The sequence below is a fragment of the Mesocricetus auratus genome, unplaced genomic scaffold (assembly GCF_017639785.1).
Source record: "Mesocricetus auratus isolate SY011 unplaced genomic scaffold, BCM_Maur_2.0 Super-Scaffold_100009, whole genome shotgun sequence".
Classification (NCBI taxonomy): Eukaryota; Metazoa; Chordata; class Mammalia; order Rodentia; family Cricetidae; genus Mesocricetus; species Mesocricetus auratus.
Window position 1 is genome coordinate 87,021,893 of NW_024429193.1, and position 10,771 is coordinate 87,032,663.

At 41.3% G+C, this 10,771-nt stretch overlaps 2 pseudogenes; both read right to left on the reverse strand.

Moving 5' to 3' along the window:
• Window positions 1-599: 599 nt before the first annotated feature.
• On the reverse strand, window positions 600-4,672 carry LOC121142161 (annotated as a pseudogene).
• A 438-nt stretch (window positions 4,673-5,110) lies between these two features.
• On the reverse strand, window positions 5,111-8,939 carry LOC121142162 (annotated as a pseudogene).
• Window positions 8,940-10,771: the final 1,832 nt, after the last annotated feature.

A 10,771-nucleotide genomic window follows, 5' to 3' on the forward strand; every position in this document is an offset into this window, starting at 1 on the left:
ATTTGGGAGGTGGCTTGTGAAACAGAGAAGGACTCAGTACAAAGCTCTGAAGAAATTACAGTAAATTGAGGCTTAATGATGAAAGCATCTTTAAAGGTTTTCACATATCATCATAATGAAGCCTTGGAATGATTGGGAAAGAGGATAGATGAAGGAGATCATGGTGCTCTCCAGGCTGGATGAGAAATCCAGATTGTGATGCTCCATTCCCATGTAAGGAGTAAGAATGTACAGACCTCACAGGAAGATGTTATTAGCAGGAGTGGGAGTGAGGTGGACCCAGCCACTGGTGAACATCTACACTCACATTCTTAATGACTATTGATGCTTTGCTGAGCACTTTTCACACGAAAGTACAGCATCTATATCTGTCCAAATCCTTGTTTCCTTACTTGAACACTTGGGTCACTTACTGAAAAGCTCATCACAGGACTAAATCATAAACCCAGAAATTTGGAAACCAAATTTCAATCTCTCCTCAAATGTTCCTGATCAATTATTTTTACTATAATTTTAGGGCACAATACTAATGCTTTTGAGAGAACCTCATTTGTGCTCACACGCTTTTCATTCTCACTGGAGATTACCCACCTGGAGGCTCAAGTCATTCTTACAACTTGGGCCTGGAGACAGTGATCTGCAGGGTATGAATAAGAACACATTCAGGTACCAGGTCCAATTTATTTCCGCAAGAGATACTACATGCTTCTCTAGGGGCAACATGTTTCTAGTTGCTTCTTGGTATGTTCTTTCCATGATATAAAATCAGGCAATAAAAATGTGTGAGTCCTGACTTACCAGCCTCAGTTAGGTCTAATATTTTCCTTAACAATTCCCTGCTTCTTGCATAGATCCCCAAACTTTTTCTTGATTTTTGAACTCAACTTTGGTTTCCAGCCTGTGAAAAAAATGGTGACAGTAGTGATTGCATCTTGTGTATTGACCACATTCACAGAGCTGAATAATGAATGGGACAGGGCCCCTCCAGAAGGATGAGAAAATGATTGACAACATGATTATCAGGCATGGACATGACCTGCCATGAATTTGGCATCCATAGGATATCTTACTGGCATAGTGAGGGATTTCATAGACCTCCACCCCCACCACTGTGCCTGGGGGATGACAGAGGTGACCATTTGTCTGCAGTAGGTAAGGAAAAAAGAGGCAGTTTAGGGCCAGGCTGGAAAAACCATGTTAAACCTAGGGTTTCTTTCTTCTCTTTTTCTCCCATCCCATGGCCAGTGTCTGTGGGAAAATACTCTACCGTAGAGCTTCATCAACTGGAATGTTTCCCCATTCTTGATATGTCTGAGATGAGTTATAATATAATCAGCATAGTCTGTATAAAGTACAGTAAATCTATTATATTTGTTATCTGTGGAAGAAATGGTACACAACTGAGAAATTATTTGATTCACAGAAAATAATTGAAACCTTTTACCTATTCTATATCATGGGTAAAAATTAAAATGCATATTCTAATAGAGATGGGTGAAAATGTCTGGTGCTTTCTATCTATACTTCTTTGGACATTGTGAGGTAACCACTAGTAAACAATTAGTCACAGCAGCCACTCTCCTCTCCAAAGCCTGTCTACTTCAATCAGCAGCTTCCATTGATCTCTATCTGTCTTTCATAAGCTCACTGTATTATGTACCTGCTGCTGCATCCCAAGTGATATGAACTGGTGGCATCCACTGGGGTAGAATCAGACAGATGCAAGGAGATGAGAAACCATCCTACCTTACTTGTCCCACCTGCCCAAGACTGGCATGCTAGTTATTAGATGGCTCCTGTTGCATTAGCTAAATAAACAATGATCAGGAAGCAACTGAGAGTCTGAAGATGGTTGGGGTTGTGGTTCAGTTGTGGAGAGTTTGATTAGTATGTGTAAGACCTTGATTTCAATTCCCAACAATAAGGCAAATGTGCTCACACAGACACACCCACCCACAATAGAGACATTAGGGTTTACTAAGTTCCTTATTGATAGATATGTAGACTTTTCGTATACTTACATATGATATATACACCAACCTCTTCTGTTTTGTCACATACTAAATACAGCTCTGTGCACTCTCCGTCGACACTGTGAAATACAGTCAGCTGGTTCTTAAGGATACTGCTATGGCTAGCCCCCTTAGCCTCTGTTCTACCCAAATCTCCCATTTCTAATTCCACTTAACTTTTGAATGTTTTTGTAAAATGAACAAAGTCATTTATTTGTATTATTTCACTTATACTTGATACTTTACTAATCACATATTTGCTTATCATTTAGAAAAAGAATGACAATCACTTCAAATCACTGTCACAACTGTCACTACTTCCCATTGTCACTCACTTGTGCAGATTATCACCCAGATGTCCACCATCTGCATCAAATTAGTGCTTTCAAATGTTGCCCAATATACCTCTCCAATCCACAGAGGAGAATTAATACCCCCTTTAATGCAGTTGAAGGGGTGGAATTTCGTGGCTAACAACTAGTCAGAAATATTTAACTCATGATAATCTCCATTTAAGCTGTGCTATACATCTCATTCATTATGATTTCAGAAATGCCTCTGACCTTTGCTTATTAAATCCCCAGTAAATTTGTTCCTGTCACCAATGTTATTCTCTGACTTTTGAAAAAGCCCCAGCTTTGAAATCTTGGTTTAGTATCTCTCTCTCTCTCTCTCTCTCTCTCTCTCTCTCTCTCTCTCTCTCTCTCTCTCTCTCTCTCTCAGTGTGTGTATGTGTGTCTCTGTCTGTGTCTTTATGTGTACATGCAAAGAGGGGCATATGTTACTTTGTGCATGTATGTGTGTATGTGTGTGTGTGTGTGTGTCTGTGCTTGTGTGTGTGTGTTTGAGCTTGTGTGTGTGTGTAGGCCTGAGACCATTACAGGTTTCCAATTCTTCTTTCTCAGATAAGAACACCTCACTTACATGGTATGTAATTTAAGAGCTAAGGAAGAGTTATCGAGGAGACGAATGTACTCTACAAAATCTCACATGCTTCCATGTTCCTCTATCATTTCTCTTTTGTCAGAGGTCGAAAGAATGGAATGCCATTTTCCCTGAATCTGTAATAGATAAGTGAATTGTTAAGAGAGGAGGGGCAGGGACACTTCATGGACATGTTTCCACTAGAACTCTGATCCATGGGCCTGGGCATTAGCATACACAGGATTAGATCTCACATCAGTTGGCAAAATACATAAGATCCTGTCTCTGTCTCTCAGTGGGAGTGAGGGACTGCAGGAATTGTTAGATATGGATACCATGCGGCTGGTCTTGTTTCACAGTCTGAAGCCTCTATTTGTCTCACAGAGAGGAGCCACAACCCTCCCCTCAAAGGCCCCACTTGGCTTCAGAGTTGCCAGGAGCATCCCCTGGGTCAGACCTCCCCAAGCCCCATGAGTCTACCTTTTGTGGATTAAAGTTCTTTCCAATGAGACTACTTTTTGCTTCTGCATGGACACAGACTAGGGTCAGCTCCAAATCCAGCACAACAAGAAGTAGCAGCAGCTTCAATTTGGATGGAATAGAATCGTCTCTCCATCAGGACTGAGTCTTTCCTGGTGGTGGCTCCACTCCACTCCCCAGCTGCTTTGCACTTATACATTTTCTGAGTTCAGTTTTTTTTAAACGGTGGATCTCCTCCTCCTTTTCTCACTCTCTGTGAAATGTTTCCTCACTTATTGATGTGAGGCCAAGAATTGCTCCTCCCCTCTTTAAAGGTGGCAGTCTCATCTCCCATGGATTGATTTGGTAACCTTACATTTCTCAAAACATAATCTCAAGAAAAACAGTGGATGCCTTAGAGAGCTGCCATTTGGTACCTTACAGATTTAACTTTGGATCTGACTTGGAATCAGAAAGCCAATTATGTGTGTGTGTGGGGGGTGGAGCTGAAATGGGAGACCAAGGGGCAGAGCATCTTTGCTCTAAGTCTCCTGTGGAGTGTACAAGTAGATATATTAATCATTTTTAAAATACATTTTTATTTTATTTTTCATGAATGCTAGTTTTGACTATGTGTCTGTTCACTGTTGCATGCCTGGTGCTGTGGAGGTCAGAAGAGGCAGTCAGATCCCTTGAAACATGTTCTTGAGGAGTATGCAGACCTCCAAGGACAAGCCTCAATTTCCCTCCAAGTACCAGCCTCAACTTCCCTTCAAGGCAGGATGCTAAAAGGCAAGCATGGGGGCTGGCTAAAAGGATCTGAGGGTGAACGAATCAGCTAATAGATATATTCTACTCATGTCTCTTTATTTTTCAAAATGTTCTTTCTGATCCCACAAGGTGTCCAGTTTATATACTGACACAATTAGCAGTTCTCTGGAAATAGCAAAGACACCATACATGCATTTCTCAGAGCCTGAAAACAAATAAGATCTGACAATGTCTGTGTCTTATGTCTCAGAGAGGGCTTGACTTTGAAAACAAATATCTGAACAAAACTTAAGAGGCAGGAAGTGTTAATGGAGTCAGGGGCTATGATTTCTAAAAGGGGAGATGGGTTTTAGTACATAAACTACATTTGTGTGGCTAGTTAAACCAGAAGTTTGTAATTGGTAAATGTAGACAAAGTGAAGAAAACATGGCAGTCTGTGCACTCTCTGAGCACCTTCTTCTGCTTCCTTCTGTGGAGGCTGGGAACACAGTTTCACAGTAACCATGGCAACTGGCATAATCTATGGGAGGAAAATGGACCCTGGAACCAAATTAGCATTTTTGACAGGTATTATCGTAGATTCTGGTGGAGTCATGTTAGTCTTTCTATTGCTGAGTGGGCTCTTATTCTGTCTTCTTCACATCTCTTCTTCCAGTGGGTGCAGGTGGGGTCTTTCCATCATCTCCACTGGTCTCCGTCCTTCCTGAAGCTGAAGCTGGGGATGCTGACACTGAAGCTGAAGCTGAAGCTGGGGTTGCTGGAGGTTGGGGCCTGGAAGGGCTGATGCCTTTCCTGAAGCTGTGATCGCCAGGGATTGAGGCCTGGGAGGGCTGAAGTCTTTCCTTTGTGGGCAGGTCTTTTGGATGCCAGGAGCAGGCCCTCAGGAAGATAAAGGGGATGGGTGTTGGGCAGGGGATGGGGAGTGGCCCCTGGAGACCCAAGCTCACCTAAACCTGGGATCTCTGACATAATCCTTCTTACTTCCATTGTGGAGAAGTAATCACATTCCTCTTGGTAATCTATTTCAATCACCCCTTTTAACACTGTTATTGGTTTCTTAGCCTCTTGCCCAAGGGCACAAGAAGCCCAAGGTGGCCTTGGTGATATCAGAGTTTGTAGTCCAATGGGAGGTTTCTTGTGGATCCTGGTAGAAGTGTTCCCCCCCATTGGAGCAAAAACTAAGACAGCAGAACTTAAGGTCATGGAAACAGGTAGCAAACGTTCCTAGTGGGTCACTAGGGATGATAGTGAGTGGAACTACTCCCTTTCCATCCCTTGATTCATGGACCTGTGGATTCTGGCAATGGAGAAATGGTACCATATATTGGCTGCTGGTTCAAAGCATATACTGCCTTCTGGAAAGGCCTGCACTAGCTCTCCAGGCTGCTGCCACATAAATGGTGTGGAGACTGTGTCTTCAAAGGTCATTTAAACTTTCTGTCAGGCTAGCTGCTTGAAGATGATGTGGAATATGGTAAGACCAGTAGATGCCATGGTTGTGGGTCAACTGTTGCAGTTTTCTGGCTATGAATATAGTTCTTTGGTCAGAAGCAGTACTGGGTGGAGTACCATTAGAGTAAATAAGTCTACAGATGGTGGTTTTGGCAGAAGCATTATATGCAGGAAAGGAAAATCCATTACTATAATGACTATCAACTCCAGTAAGGGCAAGTTATTATCCTGTCATCAGGGATGGTGGCCCAATGTAGTCAACCTGCCACTAGGTAATTGGCTGGTCACCCAAGGAAATATTGCCATATGTGTAGCTCAGAATTGGTCTTGGCTGTTGGCAGATGTGGCACTCAGCAGCATCTCTAACCAGGTCAGCCTCAGTGAGTGGAAGTTCACATTTTTGAGACCCATGCACAATCTCCATCTCTGTCACCATGGCTACTTTGCTCATGGGTCTATCAGGCAATGACCGGAATAGCTGGGGATTTCCACAGAATGCATAATTCTATCTCCTTGATTATTGAACTCCTCCACTGATATGACCTTTTGATGAACATTTAGATGAGACACAAGTATGTTTACATCCTTTGCCCATTTGGAGAAATCTATCCACATGTTTCTTCCTAAGATTTCTCTCTCATCAATTTTCCAATCATGTTCTTTCTTACTTCCTGACCATCCAGACACTCCATTGGCTACAGACATGAATCAGTGAAAAATTGCACATCTGGACATTTCTCCTTCAAAACAAACAATAATAGCATGCATTTTGTCTGAAGTTCTGCCTATTATGAAGATTTTCTTTCACATGTATCTGTCAGGGTTATCCCAGAAAGGGGTTGTAATGATGCAAGTTCCCACTTCTGGATGATTCCTGTATAATGTACAGAATCATCAGTAAACCAGGCCCCAGTCTTCCATAGGGAACTCCTGAAGAGGGTATAGGTACATGTTTGGCACCAGACACCATTGTAACAGGAGAATAAACCATTGGCATTTGGGAAACTTCTTCATGTAATTTTCTTGTGCCTTCAGGAAGAGCTTGTGACAGATCTCATATATACCACTTCCACCTGATAACAGACTGCTGCTGTGCATGTCATACTTTATGAGTTAGTGGGTCTGATAACAACCTGTTCATGATGGGCAGGGCAGGTCTCATTGGTAACTTGGTGTTTTTTTCATCAAATGTTCAGTTTCCACTAAGACCAATAGCAGGCCAAGAGCTCTCTCTCAAAGGGAGAATACTTGTCTAGAGATGATGGTAGACTTTGCTCCATATCCCCAAGTTCTCTTCTGTAATTCACCTATAGGGGCCTGACAAAGTCTGCAAACAGCATCCCTATCTGCCACTGACACCTCAAGTACCATATGGTCTGCTGGATCATATGGTCCAAGTGGTAGAACAGCCTGAACAGCTGCTTGGACCTGTGGAAGAGCCTTATCCTGTTTTAGGCCCTACAGAAAGATACAAGCATTTGAGTCAATTGGTGCATGGGTTAGAGAAACACACCCAAGTGAGGAATGTGCTGTGTCCAGAATCCAAATAGGCCCACTGAATATTGTGCTTCTTTCCTGGTGCCAAGGGGTTGGGTACAGTAATTTATCCTTCATCTTAGAAGGAATATCTCTGCATGCCCCACTCATGGGACTCCTAAGAAATTCACTGAGGTAGAAGGTCTTTGATTTTTGTTTGGATTTATTTTCCATTTTCTGATATGCATACATGTTACCAATGAGTTCAAAGTTGTTGCTACCTCCTGGACACTTAGTCCAGTCAGCATAATTCCATCAATACAGTGCAGCAGTGTGATACTCTGTGCAAGACAGAGATGATAAAGAACCCTTCTAACTAAGTTCTGACACAGGACAGGATTTTTCATATATCCCTGAAGCAAAACTGTTCTCCTTGCCTACTGAAAGCAAATTATTTCTTGGGGTACAGGAACTGAGAAAAAGGCATTTTATAAATCAATACTTGCATACTATGTAACAGGAGATGGGTTGATTTGCTCAGGTGAGGACACTAAATATGGTACAGCTGCTATAATTGTAGTTACTACCTGATTGAGTTTTTGATAGTCAACCATTGTTCTCCATTATACATCTGCTTCTGCACTGACCACATAGGAGACTAAAGGGAGATGTGGTAGGAACCACCACCTCTGTAAATTTCAAGTCCTTGATATTAGCACTAATTTCTGCAGTTCTTTCAGAGATGTGATACTGTTTTGTCTCACTATTTGCTTTGGCAGAGGCAACTCTAAAGACTTCCATTTAGCATTTTCAGCCATAATAGCCCTTACTTGTGGAATAATGGTTTAAATAGCAAAGATGGGTTACATTTATTTATGTTGCATTTATCTAATGATGTGAGGATATGTGTTTAATTATATGAAGTTGGGTTGTAACTATGTTACCTTGAATACCTAAGGTACCTGATTGCTGGAATAAAGAGCCTAACAGCCAATACCTAGGCAGAGACAGGATAGGTAGGGCTGGTAGGCAGAGAGAATAAATGGGAGGAGAAACCTAGGCTCAAAAGGAAGAGCAAAATGGAAGGATATAGAGGTAGGGGCCAGGACCCATTCATCCAGTCACCCAGACATCCAAACACCCAGACACCTAAGTCACCCAGACACCGAGCCAGCCATAGAGTAAGAAGGAAAGAAAGATATATAGAATTAGGTAAATTGAAAGTCAGAAGCAAAACACTGAAAAAGAGAAACAGGATGATTTAAGTTAGAAAATATGACTGAAAATAAGCTACATTAAGGCTGGACATTTGAAAGCCTCTGTGTCTTTATTTGGGAGCAGGGTGGACCCCACATTTCCCTGATGAGAAAGCCAACTACATGCTCCACAAGTCAGGGAATAAATGTGAGAATCCTGTCAATTTCAAAGCATATTTATCCCAATTACACATTCTAAAACTGGGGAAATACTTACAAGGATAAGTTTGGGTACCTATGGGACCTACAGTAATTCTGATATCAGATAACACTCCATAAACTCCTACTTAAAACTGGAGGACCACAATCTTTCTTGGGACCCCTGAGAATCAGCATCAATTCAGAACCAGTATCTAACAGACCCCAGGAAGTCTGAATGTTTTTGGTCCCCAGTAAACAGATACCCATTGTAAAAGGCCATAGGTCCCTCTGGGAAAGAACTGGAGAAAGGCTAACTGTAAACCTGTTAGGTGTCTTCTCAGGATCCTTCCTTAGGGGAACCAAGCCACCCTTTCTTTCAAGGGTGCTGGATCTGCAATCTGGCTCAAGTCTTGAAATTGACTCACTGGCCCATATTGCCTTTGCCATGATCCAATGCAGCCTTCCTTTCATTTGCTTGAGAATTTTATGTTTATACAGACCAAACAGAAATATAGTCAGCTACTTATCTATGTCATGCCTGGAAATACAAAGATTGACTAGCAAGTACCAAAGATCCATATGAATCATGCCACCATAAAATTCTCCTTGCCTGTGCTGAGCATTACAGACTGGGCTATTATGAACATTGCTTTGTCTATTGTGGTGTTTGAAGGAAAATGGCCCCAAAATGGAGTGGTAATATTAGGAGGTGTGGCTTCATTGAAATAGGGGTTGTTGGAGGAAATGTGTCAGTGTGGGGATGGGCTTTGAGTTCTTTTTCTCAAGCAACAGTGTGACATCCAGTCACCTTCCTGTTGCCTGCAAGTTGTAGAATTCTCACCTTCAGCACTACATCTGCCTGCATGATGCCATGCTTCCCCTTCATGATGATAATGAAATGAAACACTAAAATTGTAAGTGAGCCAGTGTCATTTAAATGTTTTCTTTATAAGAGTTGGTGTGGTCATGGTGTGTCTTACAGCACTAGAAACCATAAGTAAGACATCTATGCTACCCATTATGATAACACTGCATTTGATGATTCAGTGCTACCTCTGAGGTCAATTAAATGCATTGCATTACTTCATCACTGACCAATGCCACCTTCAACCTTAATTCCTGGCACAAGGAAAACTGCAACAAAGAGCTTAAGGACAGACAGGATGGAGGATGTGACCTGCATTTGGATGAGGTATGCAAAGCCTTGGCTGTTTGGGTGCTCAGTGAAATCAGGTATCCAAAGTGAGTAGCTGACACAGTCTCTGCCACAGATTCCCAGCACAAGGAGAGAAGGCCTCACCCAAGATCTCCTGTGAAGCCAATCATTTGCGGACACCAGTGCAGCTCCAAGCAACTCTCCCAAGAGGCACAGTAAACTTTAATTTTTAATTGGAATATGACTACAGAAAGGCCATTTGTATTATATGTCTGTAGAGAAAAGCAGAAACAAACATTTGGGAAGATTTATGAAATGTTATCCTGTTGGAGATTTGATATACTAATACAGTAATTTAATCTTTTTCCTGAATGATTTTATCTGCATGATTTTTTCTTTTTTCCAGATGTCTCATTTATCCAGTGGTCTTCAGATTTCTTAGCTGGATGCCTTCATTATCCTGAAAAGATAAAAACAAAACCCTACCTCAACCCTAAATTTGGGAAAGTTCCCTTATGGCAAGCAATATCTGAAAAAATGAAAAGCATTTCTTAGTTTTAAAGTTAGTTTAGATTAAATGGCCATACTCTTTGATTAGTTATCACCTTTTCTATTCAAGGAGTGTCTTTTGTTCAAACCCTAATCTCTATCAATTTTGTGGTATATGTCACTTTTCTTCTTCCCAAACCCCCTTCCCCAACATAACACACATCCTGGTTCCCATTCTGAGGTCAGCACATCTTTAAAATATACCAGCTGATTTAATTCTATAGGTTTTTTTCTATTATCTAATTTCTCTCCACGGCAGTCAATTCTTTCTCATTAACATTCAGAAAATTCAAAGTTAATAAAGCATTATGCAATCTATTTCTGCACGTCTTTAAACCCCTTGTTGTTTATTTAGCATATCTTTTAGAGTTCAATCTTGATCATTCTATAACTGCTTGCCTTGTAGTAATGTGTGGTATACCTATAATATGTTTTGTATTGTAATAAGCAAAAAACTATTTCATTTACTAGAGACATATGCTAGGGTGTTGTCAGTCTTCATTTGTACAAGTATTACTAGGACTTCTAACATTGGTTGATTATAGAATAAGCCTTTTCAGAACTCAAAGTAGTT